The sequence below is a fragment of the Pongo pygmaeus genome, chromosome 6 (assembly GCF_028885625.2).
Source record: "Pongo pygmaeus isolate AG05252 chromosome 6, NHGRI_mPonPyg2-v2.0_pri, whole genome shotgun sequence".
NCBI lineage: Eukaryota > Metazoa > Chordata > Mammalia > Primates > Hominidae > Pongo > Pongo pygmaeus.
In genome coordinates, this window is record NC_072379.2 from 25,491,791 (window position 1) to 25,510,880 (window position 19,090).

General features: G+C 43.6%; 1 long non-coding RNA gene across 3 annotated transcripts in view; it reads right to left on the reverse strand.

The window, feature by feature from the left end:
* LOC129040760 (uncharacterized) overlaps positions 1-19,090 on the reverse strand; it is a 39,260-nt gene that overhangs the window by 8,731 nt on the left and 11,439 nt on the right. For 2 of the 3 annotated variants that reach the window (XR_008503723.2, XR_008503725.2), the window contains exon 3: positions 1,378-1,530. The exons of the other annotated variant lie outside the window; for it this stretch is intronic. This is a non-coding gene — a long non-coding RNA (uncharacterized LOC129040760). The remainder of the gene's footprint in view (positions 1-1,377; positions 1,531-19,090) is intronic. 3 annotated transcript variants of the gene reach the window in all.

A 19,090-nucleotide genomic window follows, 5' to 3' on the forward strand; every position in this document is an offset into this window, starting at 1 on the left:
CCTGAGCTGGAAATGCCCTGGTTTAGAATGGGGCCCGGGATGGGTCCCTCATGGCATTTCCCGAAATCAGGTTCCCTTCTTTATCAAACTTAGAGTGACATTGATTAGCCCAATGTTTTCCTTTTTTACATTTGGACATATTTCAGGATCAGCAGTTTTCCTTTTTCCCCTATCTGGCTGCCTGACTCACTGATTTTTTTCTACATTCTTTTTTAGTATGACCATGCTTCCCACAGTTAAAACAAGCTCCAGGAAATGGAGTATTTCCCTTATCCACTCTCAGTCTTGCCATTGCCTGTGCTAGCAGAGTAGCTTTATGCAGATTACATCCAATATCATCACAGGCCTTGATATAATCAACTTAATGTGCTTTCCCTCTGATAGGTTGCAGAGCAGCCTGGCAATCGGGATTAGCATTGTTGAAAGCTAATAACTGCAACACTATATCCTGAGCAGCTGAATCTGCAATCATCTGTTTAAGAGACTCCTGTAACAGAGCTATAAAATCAATGTATAGTTCTCTTGGTCCCTGTTTTATAGCACTAAAGGAAGGGTATTGTTCCCCACCTGAAGTGATTTTTTCCCAAGCTCTAATGCACACTCCTCTAAGCTGTTCTAAGGCATCATCCTGCATGACCAGTTGTGCATCTAAACCAGCCTGGCTGCCAACCCCCAAAAGTTAGTCTGCAGTTATATTAATTTGAGGGTGGGCCTGGGCATTGTGAGCAGCCTGAATGGAAGCTTCATCTGCCCACCAAGTTTTAAATTGTAAGAACTGAGCAGGAGTTAGACAAGCTCGAGTAAGAGTGTCCCAGTCAGTAGGAATCATCCGACTAGAAACAGCAACATTCTTTAACAGTCCCATTGCAAAATGAGAATCTGGTCCATACTGATTTATAGCTTGTTTAAATTCTTTGAGTAATTTAAAAGGAGATGGCTCAAATGTAGCTATAATATTTCCCTGTTGATCTGGGGGGTGTATTCTAACAGGGAACTGCCAAGCCTCTAAATCACCTTCTCATCTAGCTTGCTAAATTCCTGCCTGAATAGAACTGAGAGCGGTCACTTGAGGTGCTGCTTGAACAGTCACTGGGGCAACTACTTTTCCCCCAGTGTCCTCCAGAAAAGAAAGATCTTGAGGGTTTTTATCTTCAAAATAATAATGAGGGAGTGCAAAAGGGTAGGGATGAACCTCTCCTTCCTTTGCCACTTTAGCTTTAGCTGGTAAATAAACATGTTCTGTAACCTCTTCTGTTACTTCACTATACTCTCCTTCCTCCTCATTATCAGTGTGAAAAAGTTCCAATGCGGAACAAACCAGACCCCACACTTGTCCCATTGTTACCCTGACATTTCTGAGCTCCCCTTCTTACTCACCACAGGGATTGCTTTAAGAGTACTCGGGTGTCCTCCAGCTAGTTCCACGTTCTCCAACTGTCACTCCGGTGACCCTTCCACCAGGATTCGAGCCCCATGTTGGGTGACACTTGCCGAGACCAGCTCAGTCAAGGAGACCCTAACCCAGCGGCACTAGAGGAATTAAAGACACACACCCTAAACCAGCAGTGCTAGAAGTGGGAAATCAGGGGTCTCAGAGCCTTCAGAGCTGAGAGCCTATAAATATTTGATTAACTAAAATTATCCCTTATGGGAAATGAAGGGATGGGCTGAATTAAAGGAATAGGTTGGGCCAGTTAACTGCAGCAGGAGCATATCCTTAAGGCACAGATTGCTCATGCTATTGTTTGTGGCTTAAGAATGCCTTTAAGCGGCTTTCTGCCCAGCCCTCATTCCGGTAAACCCACAACCTTCCAGCATGGGCTTTATGGCCATCATGAACATGTCACAGTGCTGCAGAGATTTTGTTTATGGCCAGTTTTGGGGCCAGTTTATGGCCAGATTTTGTGGGGCTTGTTCCCAATAATAAACTCCTTTGCCAGTCACTGGCCACATCTGTATTTAAATTTCTCTAAAACTCAGCCAGGGTGGATGTAGGTTTTGTGGCTCCTGTAGCTTATACAATTTGAAAAGCCTTCTTTAAGAAAAATAATCTAAAATTATAAACACCGGATTCAGTACAAAGTGAGTATTTATTTAGAATGAAGGAAGAGCGCACTACCAATTACAAATTTTAAAAATAGACAAATATAACAAAACCAGGAAAAGAACAGATATGTTTATTTCTTAACTACCTGACACCCCTTTGTAATACATTTTTAACCTCCAATTTTTTGGCCACATAACTCTTGATTGCCTTTTGAAATGATTTTTAAATTTGTAATATCATTTTTGCTAGCAAGTATGGTTGACTAAAACTAGGTTCGTATTATCGAGGGTTTGCAAATGTTTATTTGAGCATCATAACTTGTTAATAGTGATATTATGTTTATAAAGTTAATTTCTTTGATAACTGTAAGATTTGGAGACATTTCTTGCACAAGGACAAATCTCAAATACTCTTTGTCTTGATGACTCTGAGAGATAGGAAAAAAAGAAAATCACACATCACTCAACACAACACTTCTGACATCAGATGTGTAGGATATGGAGGGGGGTGTTTCCCCCACACACCAACCAAGCAGTTCTCCAGCAGACACCAACTGGAGGTCCTATAATTCAATTCAATTCAGTTCTGATACAATCTATCCAGAGATAGCATCAGATTTAAGACTCAGTCCAAAAACTACCCCCCTCTTCAGATGCCAATCACAAGCCCTAGGTTGTGATTTGTGCTTCTGACCAACTATCAATCAGGGATTCTCACAACCCCCCCTTGAGTTCGATTAATTTGCCAGAACAGCTCATATAACTCAGGGAAATGTTTATGTTCACCTATTTATTGCAAAGGATATTACAGAGGATAGAGATGAACAGCCAGATGGGAGATGAGCATGAGGCCAGGCATGTGGGAAGGGGAGGGGAGCTTCTGCGCTTTCTCCAGGCTCACCACCCTCCAGGAACCCCAATGTGTCCCGCTATCCAGAAGGCCCCTGAACCCTGTCCTTTAAGGTTTTCATGGAGGCTTCATGACATAGGTATGATTGATTACATCATTGGCCACTGATGATCAACACAACCTTCAACCCCTCTCCCCTGTCTGGAGGTCGAGGGTTGGGCTGAAAGTTCCAACCTTCTAAACACGTGGTTGTTTCCCCTGGCAACCAGTCCCATCCTGAGGCTCTGCAGGAGCCAGCAGCCACCAGTCATCATATTAGCCTACAAAAAGACACACTGCAGCTGGGCATGGTGGCTCACACCTGTAATCCCAGCATTTTGGGAGGCTGAGGCATGTGGATCATCTGAGGTCAGGAGTTCAAGACCAGCCTGGCCAACACAGTGAAACTCCATCTCTACTAAAAATACAAAAGATTAGCCAGGTGTGGTGGCAGGCACCTGTAATCCCAGGCAGGAGAATTGCTTGAACCCGGGAGACAGAGGTTGCAATGAGCCAACATGGCACTGCTGCACTCCAGCCTCAGCAACAAGAGCAAAACTCGGTTTCAAAGAAAAAAAAATCACTTTGGAGATTACAAAACCTTTTAGGAGCCATGTGCAAGGAGATGGGGGAATATAATATATATGTCTTATTATAAATCACAATTTTACAATGACCCTCATTTACCAACAGGTCATAGATGTTCTTTCAGTGGTGCTGTATCCTTCATGTTATATATATATATATATATATATATTTTTTTTTTTTTTTTTGAGACGGAGCCTTGCTCTGTCACCCAGGCTGGAGTGCAGTGGCACAATCTTGGCTCACTGTAACCTCTGCCTCCTAGGTTCAGGTGATTCTCCTGCCTCAGCCTCCTCAGTAGCTGGGATTACAGGTAAGCACCAACACACTGGCTAATTTTTGTATTTTCAGTAGAGACAGGGTTTCACCACGTTGGCCAGGCTGGTCTCTAAGTCCTGACCTCAAGTGATCCCCCTTCCTCGGCTTCCCAAAGTGCTGGGATTATAGGTATGAGCCACCATGCCCAGCCCACTGCCAAAGGAAAATCTTGAGTTCCTTCAAGGGAAATTCTAGGCACCCAGCCAGCTCTGAGATGTAAATGAGCAACTTGATAATCAAGAAGGTAATAGTGGCTTAAAATGATAGCCAAGGAAGTTACAGTGAAGAGATGTTTGGTCCCCTATAGAAACTAAAGATAACATCTTAACATATGACCCCAAGTTGCTTTTCAGAAACCCAGACCCTCAACAAATGGATCCACTGACACAGAGACCTCAGATGAGGGGAAGCTGAGGCCTGAACCCTGACCCCCGTTGTTCTAAATTTCTTCCTGCGGGACCTGGAGGAAGCCATGCTCACAGGCCAGAGCTAACATTGTTTTCTACTGAACCCTAATTTTTAAACAAAGCTTTGCCTCCTGAACCAATTTCAAATCAGAAAACCTTTGAAATCAGAAACCATGTATTACCTGTGCCCCCATGCCCCCATTTTTAGATGTCCCATCTTTTTAGGTCAAACCAACGTAGAGCCTCCATGCATTGATTTATGGTTTTGCCTGTAACCTCTGCTTTCCCATCTTTAAAAACCCCTCCTTGCAAGCCATCAGAGAGTTCAGGTCTTATGCATGAGTTACCTACTTCTCCTTGCTTGGCGCCCTGCAATAACCACTTCACTTTCTCTCACTGAAAATCCCCATGTCAGTGTTTGGCTCTGCTGCATTGGGTGGGGGAACCCAAGTTTGATTCAGTAAAAATGACACTTATAATGTATTAGGTTTATGAATTTAGGAAAAACATATGAGAATACAAACACATTGCTGAGGCTTATCCAACACCTTGGAAGAAAAACTGAGGCAAGAAAGGAGTTTGAAGCTTCAGTTTCACCAGCTTCAAAGTAGATCCACCTTTGAACACATTCAAGGGCTTTTGAGAGAATAAGTGCTAAATGAATGAATGAATGAATGAATGAATGCCTTTTTCTCATAATGTGGAAGCCTAGGCTCAGGACTGAGATTACAGAACACTCCAAACAAGGGGCCTGCAGGCACTCTCTTCCTGATATGTGTCCCAGGTTGGTGGGTCCAGCCCAGAATTAAGCACAGTATTCCAGGAGTTATCTGGGTCTGCAAGGTGTGCAGAGTGCACCTGTTGCCTTGCTCATTCCAGGCCATTTGCCTCTATTAATCCAAACTAAAATTGCTGTATTGGGCTTTTTTTCTTTCCTTCTGTTTTTGGTCAACTACTCTTGACATGGATGCATACTGAGCTTGTAGTCAACTAAAACCTTTCAGTGAGGCCGGGTGTGGTGGCTCATACCTGTAATCCCAGGAATTTGGGAGGCCGAGGCAGGCGGATCACCTGTGGTCAAGAGTTCAAGACTGGCCTGGCCAACATGGTGAAAGCCTGTCTCTACTAAAAATACAAAAATTAGCTGGGCATGGTGGTGCACACCTATCGTCCCAGCTACTCAGGAGGCTGAGGCAGGAGAATCGCTCGAACCTGGGAGGTGGAGGTTTCAGTAAGCTAAGATTGCACCACTGTACTCCAGCCTGGGCAACAGAGCGAGACTCCATCTCAAAAAAAAATAAAAATAAAAAATAAAACTTTCAATGTTTCACACTTGCTAAACCAGGTCTCTCTCAGGCTGTAACTGAGCAATTTAAGGTGCAAATGTATGATTCCATATTGATTTCAATTAAATTCCACATTTTTATGCTTAGCTCACCACTCTGGCCTCATGAGATGGGTTTCACTCTCCAGTGTGTCATCCAGCATGATGACTATGGCTACCCTTTCTAGAACATCTAAGTCACTGATTCCAAGACATCAGATGTGGCTCTGAGTGGAGCCCTGAATTCCATCTCCCTGAACTTCCACTCTGGCCTGACATTAATTCACCATCAATATCTTTTTAGTCCAGATGTTTAATCTATTTTGAATCCATGTGGTTGTAATGCCATACAACCCAAATTTCAAACTTAGAAAATATCAAATGCCTTGGTAGACTCTATGTATATTCCATAGTTCCACAATCCAATAGTACAGATATTCCATCAAAAAAATTAAATGGGCCAGGTGCGGTGGCTTACCATGTAATCCCAGCATTTTGGGAGGTGGAGGTGGGGGGATCATTTGAGGTCAGGAATTTGAGACCAGCCAGGCCAACATGGTGAAACCCCATCTCTACTAAAAATACAAAAATTAGCCGGGCATGGTGGTGTGCACCTGTAATCCCAGCTGTTCCAGAGGCTGAGACACAAGAATCACTTGAACCCAGGAGGCGGAGGCTGCAGTGAGCCGAGATTGTGCCACTGCACTCCAGCCTCGGTAACTGAGAGAGACTGTCTCAAAAAAAAAATAATTAAATGCAGTTGGTAGAAGATGCCTTTTTTCTTAACACATCTATTCTTTTTCCTGATTACCATCAAATTTTTTTTTTTACAAGCACATGACACTGGCTTATCAGCATCTGATGTGTTTTGAATCTGTGTCCCTGCCCAAATCTTCATGTCAAATTGTAATCCTCAATGTTAAAGAAGCGGCCTTGTGGGAGGGGATTGGATCATGTGGGTGGATTTCCCGCTTGCTATTCTTGTGATAGTGAGTGCTGTTCTTGTGATGGTGAGTTCTCACGAGATCTGGTTGTTTAAAAGGGTGTAGCCAGCACTTTGGGAGGCTGAGATGGGCAGATCACAAGGTCAGGAGATCAAGACCATCCTGGCTAACATGGTGAAACCCCGTCTCTACTAAAAATACAAAAAATTAGCCGGGCATGGTGGCCGGCGCCTGTAGTCTCAGCTACTCGGGAGGCTGAGGCAGGAGAATGGCGTGAACTCAGGAGGCGGAGCTTGCAGTGAGCCGAGATAGGGCCACTGCACTCAGGCCTGGGCAAAAGAGCGAGACTCCATCTCAAAAAAAAAAAAAAAGTGGGTAGCACCTCCTTCTTCACTTTCTTCCTCCTGCTTTGGCCATGTGAAAGATATGCCTGCTTCCTCTTCACCTTTCATTATGATTGTAAGTTTCCTGAGGCCTCCCTAGTTATTCTTCCTGTACAGCCTGTGGAACTATGAGTCAATTGAACCTTCTTTATCAGTTACCCAGTCTCAGGTAGTTCTTTATAGCAGTGCGAGAACGGACTAGTGCATCTCATTAGCTCATCTGACTCATGGGTCTCTCCAGGAACAACTCTTTGCAATAGGTAATAATACATCTTCCCATGTCTTTTAAGGTCAATGATTCCAGAATGTATTCATATGCAATTATTAATGTCATAATAATACTTCAAGGCTTGTACAATCTCATTTAACAAAAAGCTACCTAGGAAAAAATACAACAATTCTACTTTTGAAAAAGAGTAATGAATTCTAATTACTAATGCCCTGTCCAGCCCCAGGACATTTGACTCCAAAAGTCAGTGAAATTGTACTTCCCAATTGAGCGTTCTGAAATCCAGGTAACATGATACCAGGATTCTAAAAGCCTTCATCTCCATGACACTGTCTTCATTAAAACATGAAAAGAGTTCTACAAAATACTGATTTCCAAACTGCATGGGCAGCCTCTGTTAGGAGTTAGAATGTGTCTACACTTACCTTTCCCAAAGACCTATAATTTGCATTCAAATAACGGTATCAGATTGGAGACAGGATGAGGTGTTAAATACAGTCAAGGAAACCAAGTTCAGAAAGTGGACAAGTTGCATGTTTTACAATAGGGATAAAGCTCCTCAATCTTGAATTTGATTTCTTATTCACTACCTGGAGTTCAGTGTAGACTATGAGAAGAATGGATTAAATCAATGTAGACACCTGGAATATGTGGACTTCTTCAGAAGTTAAGAGCACAACCATTCCTGGCATGCTTCTCCTTCAAATGGGAAGGAAGCCAGATGGAGACAGAGAGCCTGGAGTTGCAGTCAGAAAAGAGTAATTTAAATCCCCAGCTCTGTCACTTAGTGGTAGCCACTTTGGCAACCATTTTGTCCCTTTTGCTCGACATACATTCTTTCTGTAAAACAGGAATGATTTCCCCCCTTGCTGGGCTTTTCCTGAGATGTCAGAGTTCCTGGCAACTAATCTAGTGGTTTTCAAACTTGGTCTCTGGACTGGCAGCATCGGCATCAACGTGGAACTGGTTAGAAATGCAGATTCTCAAACGCTTTCCCAATTCTATTGAATCAGAAACTCTGGAGATGGGGCCCAAGAATCTGTGTTTCAACAAGCTTTCCAGGAGATTCTGGTGTATGCTAATATTTGAGAACCTGACTTAATATAATATCAGTAAACATTTATTTATTGTATTTTATTATAGATTCAGGGGGTACATGTGCAGGTTTCTTCCATGGGAATATTACATGATGCTGAAGTTTGGGTTTCTGTTGACCCAGTCACCCAAAGAGTGAATATAGTACCCAATAGGTAGTTTTGCAAACCCTTCCCCTCTCTCTCCCTCCCCTCTTTTGGAGTCTCCAGCATCCATCATTCCATCTTTGTGTCCATGTGTACCCAGTGAATAGCTCCCACTTACAAATGAGAACAGGCAGCAATCAGTTTTCTGTTTCTGCATTAATTTCTTCAGGGTGATGGCCTTCAGCTGTATCCATGTTGCTACAACAGACATGATTTCATGCTTTTTTATGGCTGTATAGTATTCTATGGTTTACTTGTATCATATTTTCTTTATTCAGTCCACTGTTGATGAGCACCTACGCTGGTTCTAGGTCTTTGCTATTGTGAATATGGCTGTGAAGAACATACAGGTGTAGGTGTCTTTTGGTAGAATAATTTATTTTCCTTTGGGCCTATACCCAGTCATGGGATTGCTGGGTCAAAAAGTACTTCTACTTTTAGTCCTTTGATTAATCTCCAAACTGCTTTCCACAGGGGCTGAATTAATTTACATTTCCACCAACAGCGTATAAGCGGGGTTTTTTTTTTCCTACACAACCTTGCCATTATCTGGTGGAGTTTTTTGACTTTTTATTAATAGCCATTCTTACTGGTGTGCTGTGGTATCTCATAGTAGTTTTGATTTGCATTTCTCTAATGATTGATGATGTTGAGCATTTTTTCATGTTTGTTAGCCACTCGTATGTCTTCTTTCAAAAAGTGTCCGTTTATGTCCTTTGCCCCCTTTTTAATGGGGTTATCTGGGGTTTTTTTCTTGTTGATTTGTTTAAGTTCCATATAGAATCTGAATATCAGTCCTTTGTCAGATGCATAGTTTGCAAATATTGTCTCCCCTTCTGTCGGCTGTCTGTTTACTCTGTTGATAGGTTCTTGTGCTGTGCAGAAGCTTTTTAGTTTAATTAGGTCCCAGTTGTCAAGTTTTGTTTTTGTTGGATTTGCTTTTGAGGTCAGTAAATATTTAGAGTCTGCAGATGAAACACTGGATCACGTCTGTGGTCACTTTCCCACTAGCACACAGCTTGTGCTCTCTGCCGCTAGGACTCTCCAAAGTTAGGCTCCTGTCTCCTATAGGAGGACCTGTCACAATGGCCCACATTCAGAGGCTGCTATTACCAAGGGTACTAGTGGTTTACCAGGAAAGGCATGAGCAGGGTCATATACAACCCCTGACCCAGGGAGGTGTGAAAGTAGCTGAATCAGCTCTGCATGGTTTGGTTGTGCTGAGCCCTTCTTCACCACCACTAGCAATGTCACAAAGCAGAATACAGGCCAATCAACTTGTTCTATTATATATGGGCCCTACAAGGAGTATACACTGTGCTGGGTCCCCAGCAGCCTCCTTTCTGATATAGGGTGTGTCTGTCTAAGTACTTTCTGCCCCATCTCTGACCCTTTAAATCAAGGCAAGAAGTCAGGTATCAAGGGTGACCAACCATCCCAGTTTGTCCAGGACTGAGGGATTTCCCAGGAGATGGGTTTTTCAGTGCTAAAACCAGGGATGTCCCAGGCAAAACAAAACAGTTGGCCAGGCCAGGCACAGTGGCTCATGCCTGTAATCCCAGGACTTTGGGAGGCCCAGGCCTATGGATCACTTGAGGTCAGGAGTTTGAGACCAGCCTGGCCAACATGGTGAAACCCCATCTCTACTAAAAATATGAAAAATTAGCTGGGTGTGGTGGTGTACACCTGTAACCCCAACTACTCTGGAGGCTGAGGCCAGAGAATTGCTTGAACCTGGGAGGGAGAGGTTGCAGTGAGCTAATATGGAACCACTGCACTCCAGCCTGGGTGACAGAGTGGGATCCTGTCTCAAAAAAACAAAACAAAACAAAAAACAGTTGGCCACCCTACAGTGAGATAGCACACACTGCAGACAGGCTTCTTGAGAGATGTTTACCACATTCATCCCTGAGAAGGAGCAGGGAACCTTCTTAGAAGCCTGCTGGGCCCCCGAAGGATGGAAATAAAGGAAAATCTTGAGTTCCTTTAAGGAAATTCCAGGCACCTAGCTAGCCCTGAGAAGTAAGTGAGCAACTTTGTAAGCAAGAAGAAACCCAGGCCCCACCAAACAGATCTGCTGGTGTATCGATCTCAGATAAGGGGGAGCTGAGGACTGAACTTTTGCTGCTATTATTTGTTCTAAATTTCTTCCTGCAGGGCCTGGAGGAAGTCACAACCACAGGCCAGGCCTTAACATTCCTTTCTGCTTGACCCCAAGTTTTTAGACAAAGCTTCATTTTCTTAACCAATCACAAATCAGAGTCTTTGAATCCACCTCTGGCCTGCAAGCCTCTCCACTTCAAAATATCCTGCCTTTTTGGGCCAAATCAATGTATAACCTCCATGTATTGGTTTACAATTTTGCCTGCAATTTCCACTTCCCTGAAATTTACCCCTGCCTTTAAAAATCCTTGCTTACAAGCCATCGGGGAGGTCAGGTCTTAAGTGTGAGCTACCCAATTCTCCTTGCTTGGTGCCCTGCACATAAATGTCCTCATTTCTCCTGCTGCAAAACCTCAGTGTGGATGTTTGGCTTTACTGCACTGGGTGAGGGGACCCCAGTTCAATTTGGTAACATCCTGAGTCTTCTCTGATCCAGACACATTTACTGACCAGAGCCCTGTCTTAGTCTTTGATTTCAAGCCTGTTTCTATTAATAGTTTTTTGGACCTGATGACTGTACTCTGTCTTACTGAGGTTTCACCATTGGTTTCCCCTACTACATTTTGAGTAGATCCACATCTCTGGTTCTCACAGATGGTCTCTAAGAAAGCAATCCTGGCTGGGCATGGTGGCTCATGCTTGTAATCCCAGCACTTTGAGAGGCCAAGGTGGGCAGATCATTTGAGGTCAGGAGTTCAAGACCAGGCTGGCCAACATGGTGAAACCCCATCTCTACTAAAAATACAAAAATTAGCCAGCCATGGTGGTGCAGGCCTGTAATCCCAACTACTCTGATGCTGAGGCAAGAGAATTGCTTGAATCTGGGAGATGGAGGTTGCAGTGAGCCAAGATCATGCCACTGCACTCCAGCCTGAGAGACAGAGTGAGACTTTGTCTCAAATAAAAAAAAAAGAAAAGACAAGACAAGACAAGACAGCAATTGTGTTTCCAGTCATTAAGCCATATATCCATTCTCACTCCCACACACCCACAAGGGGGATATCTTAGCACTCACAGATGCATTTGGGATTCACAAAAGACAAGCACTTTGATTTAGATTCCTCTAGAAGGAGATGCATTCATAATTGACTGTTTTGCCTTCCAATTAGCAATAACATCAACAGTTTCTTGCATACTCTACCCCACTTTCAACAAGTTTGCATGGATAGACACTTATGCAAATGGACTCCTCAAGGAAATTGTGAAATTTCCTTGGGCCTTGTGTTTTGGAGTGGCCAGTATGTCAATAGCACAAGAATCATAAAACAGAATTCTAGAATCAGGATCTCCTCTACCCTTCCCTGGGGTCCTCTGACATATGACATGTAACTGGCTTAGAGAATAGAAGCTAACTGGGTGTGGTGGCTCACACCTGTAGTCCCAATTGGGAGGCTGAGGCAGGAGAATCACTTGAGGCCAGAGGTTTAAGACCAAACTGGGAAATACAGTAAGACACTATCCCTAAAAAAAAAAAAGTTTTTTAATTAGCCAGGTGTGGTGGTGCACACCTGTAGTCCCAACTACTTGGGAGGCGGAGGCAAAAGAGCAGTTTGAGGCCAGGAGTTTGAGACCAATCTGGGCAATATAGTAAGACTCCATCCCTAAAAATTTTTTTAATTAGCCAGGTGTGGTGGTACACACCTGGAGTCCCAGCTACTCAGGAGTCTGAGGCAGGAGAACCACTTGAGTTCAGTAGTTCAAGAAAAGCCTGGGCAATAGTGAGACCCCACCTCCAAAATTTTTTTTTAATTACCCAGGAGTGGTGGTGTTCACATCAGTAGTCCTAGCTACCTAGGAGGTTAAGACGGAAGGATCACTTGAGTCTAGGAGGTCAGGGCTGCACTGAGCTATCATCGTATCACTAAACTCCAGATTGGGTGACAGAGGGAAACCCTGTCTCTAAAAAATATATTTTTTTAAAAAAAGAGAAAGATAGGAGTCAGCAAGGAAACCTGAGGACCAAAGATAGATGATACCAGGGTCTTCAAGAGCTGTGATCATAAGAACAACCAGCATCTATCACATTCACCGTGCACACTGGGACACATCACATTAAAAAAAAAAAAAATTTGCTGGATGCAGTTGCTCACACCTCCCATCCCAGCACTTTGGGAGGCCGAGGTATGTGGATCACCTGAGGTCAGGAGTTCAAGACCAGCCTGGCCAACGTGGTGAAACCTCATCTCTCTAAAAATACAAAAATTAGCTGGACATGGTGACATGTGCCTGTAGTCCCAGCTACATGGGAGGCTGAAACAGGAAAATCACTTGAACCCAGGAGGTGAAGGTTGCAGTGAGCTTAGATTGTGCCACTGCACTCCAGCCTGGGCAACAGAGTGAGACTCCATCTCAAAAAAAATTTTTTTTAATAAAAATGTTTTGTTTTGGTTTGGTTTGGTTTTGAGTCAGAGTCTCATTCCATCACCCAGGCTGGAGTACAGTGGTGCAATCACAGCTCACTGCAATCTCCAACCCCTCAACACAAGTGATCCTCTTGCCCCAGCCTCCAAAGTAGTTGAGGCTACAGGGGCATACCACTATGCTTGGCTAAGTCACATGTTTTGAGCCTACCCACTGTGCTCCATTTCTTAGCATTCTTAACCTGTAAAACAACTTTCACATATTATCTCAGTATGACCTCATGATAAATCTGACAACAACCCTATGAAACAGAGAAAAAGGTACCATTGTCCTTTTTCTGATGAACCAATAGAGGCCCAGAAGAAACAAGTGACTTATGACCCCAACAGTTAAAACCATCAGTTAAGCTGCCCTTGATGTTGTGGGTCAGAAAGTCTCAGCTGATGGTGCATCTCTGCTCTCCATGTCACAAGCTGGGCAGGCGAGGACTAGAGGATCCACTTCCAAGAGGACTTCCTCACCCTCATGTGTGGTGCCTCAGTACTCCTTGGCCTCCATCATTCTACAGGTGCCACATCTTCCAGGCCTCTCCACATGACTTGGACTTTTTACTACACAGAGACCTAATGGTGAACACATGTCTAAGGCAGATGGCTCCCAAGAGGCAGGAACTGGAAGCTGCCAGGCCAGCAAAGAGCTATGCCTGACCTGACCCAGAGTCATTTCTTCTGTGCCCTCTTTATTAAAGTAGTCACAAGGCCTGCTTGGGGTCAAAGGGATAGACACTCTCCAATTCCTGATAAGGTGAAGTCAGGCTGAGAGATTATTCTGGTCACCTTTCCTCCATGTCAGGACTTTGATTTCCAAAATCCCATTTCCTAGTGCTTCCTGACAAATGACACTTTTTCTTTTTTTTTTTTTTTTTTAGACTGGGGTCTTGCTCTATCACCCAGACTGAATTGCAATGGCTCACGCCTGTAATCCCAGCACGTTGGGAGGCCAAGGTGGACAAATCATCTGAGGTCAGGAGTTCAAGACCAGCCTGGTCAATATGATGAAACCCTGTCATCATAGCTCACTGCAGCCTCGATCTCCTGGGCTCAAGTGGTCCCCCAGCGTCTGCCTCCTGAGTGGTTGGGACTACAGGTGTGTGCCACCACACCTGGTTATTTTTTTAATGTGTTGTAGAGACAAGGTCTTACTATGTTGCCCAGGCTGGTCTCCAACTCCTAGCCTCAAGGAATCCTTGCACCTTGCCCTCCCAAAGTGCTGGAATTGCAGGCATGAGCCACCATACTCAGCCAGATAATACTTCTTGATTATGTACCAAATGTAAATGATGCACATACATTTACCTTAGCAGAACATAAGTGCTTCATTCATCCCTTGTCTAACATTTTCCCCAAGAAAACAATCTGAATTTAACCCAATTTTTGGCAATTATAAATTCACAAGTGAAAGGTAAATTTTTGTAAGCCAATAAAATACACATCAGAATCAGCTCTTCTGAAATTAGTAGCGATTCTAGAAACATGTTTGCAAACCAAATGATCAATTCTAACAAAATCGGAAGGGGAAAAGTGAATCTACTTAAGAAAATTAACTCTGGATACTTGACATTCACGTTATCAGCATCATTTGCATGTAAACATTCTGCTCTTTTCAAAGATTCTTATCTAGTCATTAAAGTAGGCCTTGTACTTGGCTAAATGCTTGTCATAATTTCACATTTTCACTCACTAGGGCTGGCCACCCTCCAAGATATTCCAATTAAGAATTTATTCTTCAGGCTGGGCATGGTGGCTCACGCCTGTAATCCCAGCACTTTGGGAGGCCAGGGCCAGTGGATCACGAGGTCAGGAGTTCGAGACCAGCCTGGCCAATGTAGTGAAACCCAGTCTCTACTAAAAATACAAAAAATTAGCTGGGTATGGTGGCAGGCACCTGTAATCGCGGCTGCTTTCGAGGCTGAGGCAGGAGAATCACTTGAACCCAGGAGGCAGAGGTTGCAGTGAGCCAAGGTCACGCCATTGCACTCCAGCCCGGGTGACAGTGTGAGACTCTGTCTCAAAAAAAAAAAAAAAAAAGAGTTTATTACTCTGTCACACTTTCAGGAGCCTGAGTAGACACATAGTAAAATTCTATCTAAAGGATGTATCCCAGGCTATAGCTCCTCTGCCTCCGTGCGATTTTTTTTTTTTTTTTTTTTTTTGGCCTTGGGTTTCTAATGAAAGTAATCTATTGATCCTGTTCAAAAGAGAAACACACAGCTCCAAATCATTACCTCCTGGCAGTAACTGATTTTTGAGTCCTATGTGCTTCACCACACTCCTTTAATGGCAGTTGAATAAATATCTAAAATGAAGACTTTTCAGTCCTTTCTGAAGGATAGTGTCTTCCAAGAGGGGGGCAAAAATCAATAAAACCAATAAATATTTACTGCACATCAAACTATGTGTTCAATGCCAAGCTAGACACCCTCAGGGTCTTTGTCCTTAAGGACGTTACACACAGCAGTGGAAACAGGATAAGGTCAAAAGGATATTTCTGAACTGCCTGAAAGGGACCTCTAACCTGCCATTTGACCTTCCCTTGCTCTTGCTCAAATAACAGCTCAGGGGACCAGGGATGGACATGTGACCAAAGCCGGCCAGTGTGAGCCATTGCTTGTGTGTGGCTCAGCTCAGGGAGACAAACTGGTACAATCCAATTCTCACCAGAATTTGAATTAAAAGGCAAAGAAATTTTTGCCAACAGGGGTGGTGAGCACTAGAGCTGAAAGGTCATATCGATTTAGGGAAGAGGGCAATTTTCAACAACAACTAGAAGGGCTAATCAGCACAAAGAGATGAACTGCACAAATCCACAGCACACAATCAGAAAGAGAAAGAGAAGACAGGCTTCAGTTTGTGATGCCCAGACACAGTTCCCCAGAGACTGCTTCTATTTCTATTCCTTTCCTCAGATTCTGTGAGATCGCTTTACAAGACAACAGCTCCTTTTTGGGCCTGAGATGATTTGACTATGTTCTGTGCCTTAGAACCCAAAAGCCCAAAAGAAGCTCATGCACTTATGTACTAAATGCTGCATTGGCTGGGCGCAGTGGCTCATGCCTGTAATCCCAGAACATTGGGAGGCTGAGGTGGGAGAAACACCTGAGGTCAGGAGTTCGAGACCAGCTTGGTCAATATGGTGAAACCCTGTATCTACTGAAAATACAAAAATTAGCCAGGCATTTGGTGGGCATCTGTAATCCCAGCTACTTGGGAGGCTGAGGCAGGAGAATCGCTTGAACCAGGGAGGTGGAGGTTGCAATGAGCCAAGATTGTGCCATTGCACTCCAGCCTGGGCAACAGGAGTGAAACTCCATCTCAAAATAAATAAAGAAATGTCACATGGGCAATGTTGACAATTCTTGCAACCAGTGTTCACTTGACAGTGCTGGCTTTGGGCTGCAGTTGAGGACTAGAATTTTAAAACTGAGCACAACTTGAAATGATGCAGATAACACTGGCTCTTTCTAAGCCCAGAGACCTTGGATGTTGGCAAATAGCATGCAACAAGAACTCCTGACAAAACCTGCTACATTGTCTTAGAATAAAGGACTGGCTTGCCAGGGGGCAGGGGTGAGCAGGAGACTTAATTGGTGCTACATACCTTTTTGTGTCTTTTGGAATTTTGTTAACATATGCATATTCAAAAAATAAATAAGCAATTTATTTTTTCACAGACAGCACACTTGGGCATAGACAAAACATGTAGCAATGCTACGTTTTCATGAAAACAACATCTCGCCCTAGAAAAACATTTTGTTATTTGACCTGGTTACCGGGTCTACCATGGTCTGGTTTAAAGTAATTTACTCAATCCTGCTGCCAGCTACCCACCTTCCAGAACATTCCATTCCAGCCACTCTGGTCTGATTTTAAAAAGTTGCCTTTTTCCTGTATTTTTTAAAATAATAGTACTCTCTTGCAGCTCTACCAATATAATAAGTCCATTTACAGTCAATAAGTAAATATTTCAAGAAACTAAAAATCCAAAAACAAACTTATACATAAAAAAGTGTCTTCTGGATGGGCATGGTGGCTCATGCCTGTAATCCCAGCACTTTGGGAGGCCGAGTCAGGCGGATCACAGGTCAGGAGTTTGAGACCATCCTGGCTAACACAGTGAAACCTCATCTCTGCTAAAAATACAAGAAAAATTAGCCAGGCATGGTGGCACATGCCTGTAGTCCCAGCTACTCAGAAGGCTGAGGCAGGAGAATCATTTGAACCTGGGAAGTGGAGATTGCGGTGAGCCGAGATCATGCCACTACACTCCAGCCTGGGTGACAAAGAAAAAAAAAATTGTCTTCTACTTTCTCTATTCTGAGGTTTTGCTTTTGAGGTTCTACTCAGGAATGCTCTTCTTACACCAGTCCCTCACCCCCATGCCCCTCACTCCTCCACCCCCTGGTGCTACCTACCTGCTTTCCAGGCTGTGAAAAATTTTCCTCTTAAAGCCCTCCCAGATCCCACCAACCCATTTTCCTACTTCATCTATAGTTTGTTCAGGCCATTTGTCAATTTCTCATGTCTCTTCCAATCAGGCACTGTATACTATATAACCCTAAAATAAATATTAGTTTTTTCTTGGCTTAAACCATTGTATTGAGTGGCTACTGACATTGTATTGCTGTATAAGCTGTCACAGGTAGACCCTGCTTCCCTAGAGATCAGGGTCTGTGGTCTACTTCAAATTCCCTAACTGAATATAAAAGGTTCCCAGTAAATATGAATCAATTAATTGAAAGCTATACATGAAAAACTTTTATTAGTGCACACACATACAAAAATTAGAAGACCTGGGCCAGGTGTGATGGCTCACACCTGTAATCCCAGCACATTGGGAGGCCAAAGTGGGTGGATCACCTGAGGCCAGGAGTTTGAGACCAGCCTGGCCAACATGGCGAAACCCCTCTCTACTAAAAATACAAAAATTAGCCAGGTGTGGTGGCACGTGCCTGTAATTCCAGCTACTTGGGAGGCTGAGACAGGAGAATCACTTGAACCCAGAAGGTGGAGGTTGCAGTGAGCAGAGATTATGCTACTGCACTCCAACCTGGGTGACACAGTGAGATCACATCTCAAAAACATAAAAAATAAAAAAATCAGAAGACCCATGTTCCCAACTCATCCAGCTGCACAAATCGTTCGCTGTGTTTCCATAATCTTCTCAAAGAGCTACTATAGCCAATTTCCAATTATTTGTGTCAGTGGGGAACAGGAATAGTCTGAAAAATGAAACCCACATAATCCATACATTTAATTTTGGTGGATGCTTCCAGCCAGTATGAAAATTTCCCACTGTGAATGTCACTGTATTTTTGTATTTTTAGTGCAGATGGGGTTTCACCATGTTGGCCTGGCTGGTCTCAAACTCCTGACCTCAGGTGATCCACCCACCTCGGCCTCCTAAAGTGTTGGGGTTACAGGTGTGAGCCACCGTGCCTGCCCACCTCTTGACTTTTTATAGTTGTATTATTTTAATCTTGAGTAAATAAATGCTAGCTGAAATGATGCAGTTCAGGAGAATCTTCTGCTTCTGTTACTAAAAAAAAAAAAAAAAAAAAAAAATTCTTACAAGTCCAATAAGGTTATGCTAATGTTTATGTTTGGAAAATATTACCTCTTCCACCGGGTGCATCACTGTTGTTCCTGCGCCTCCTCTCTGGCAGGACTTTGGGAGGCCAAGGTGGGAGGATCACCTGAGGTCGGGAATTTGAGACCAGCCTGACCAACATGGAGAAACGTGCCTCTACTAAAAATACAAAATTAGCTGGGCATGGTGATGCCTGCCTGTAATCCCAGCCACTCAGGAGGCTGAGGCAGAATCGCTTGAACCTGGGAGGTGGAGGTTGTGATGAGGTGAGATCGCAGCATTGCACTCCAGGCTGGGCAATAAGAATGAAACTCCATCTCAGAAAAAAAAAAAAAAAAAAAAAAAGATTTCTTAAAATGATATTTTATAGATGATGTGTGAGTAGCAATCTTAATAGGATGTTACCTGACACTTTAGGGGACTAGAAGATGACAGTAGCAGCTGATTCGATCCAGATGTCTCTAATTCTTTTTTTGTTTTGTTTTGGAGACAGAGCCTGGCTATGTTGCCCAGGCTGGAGTGCAGTGGCGCTATCTCACTATCTCAGCTCACTG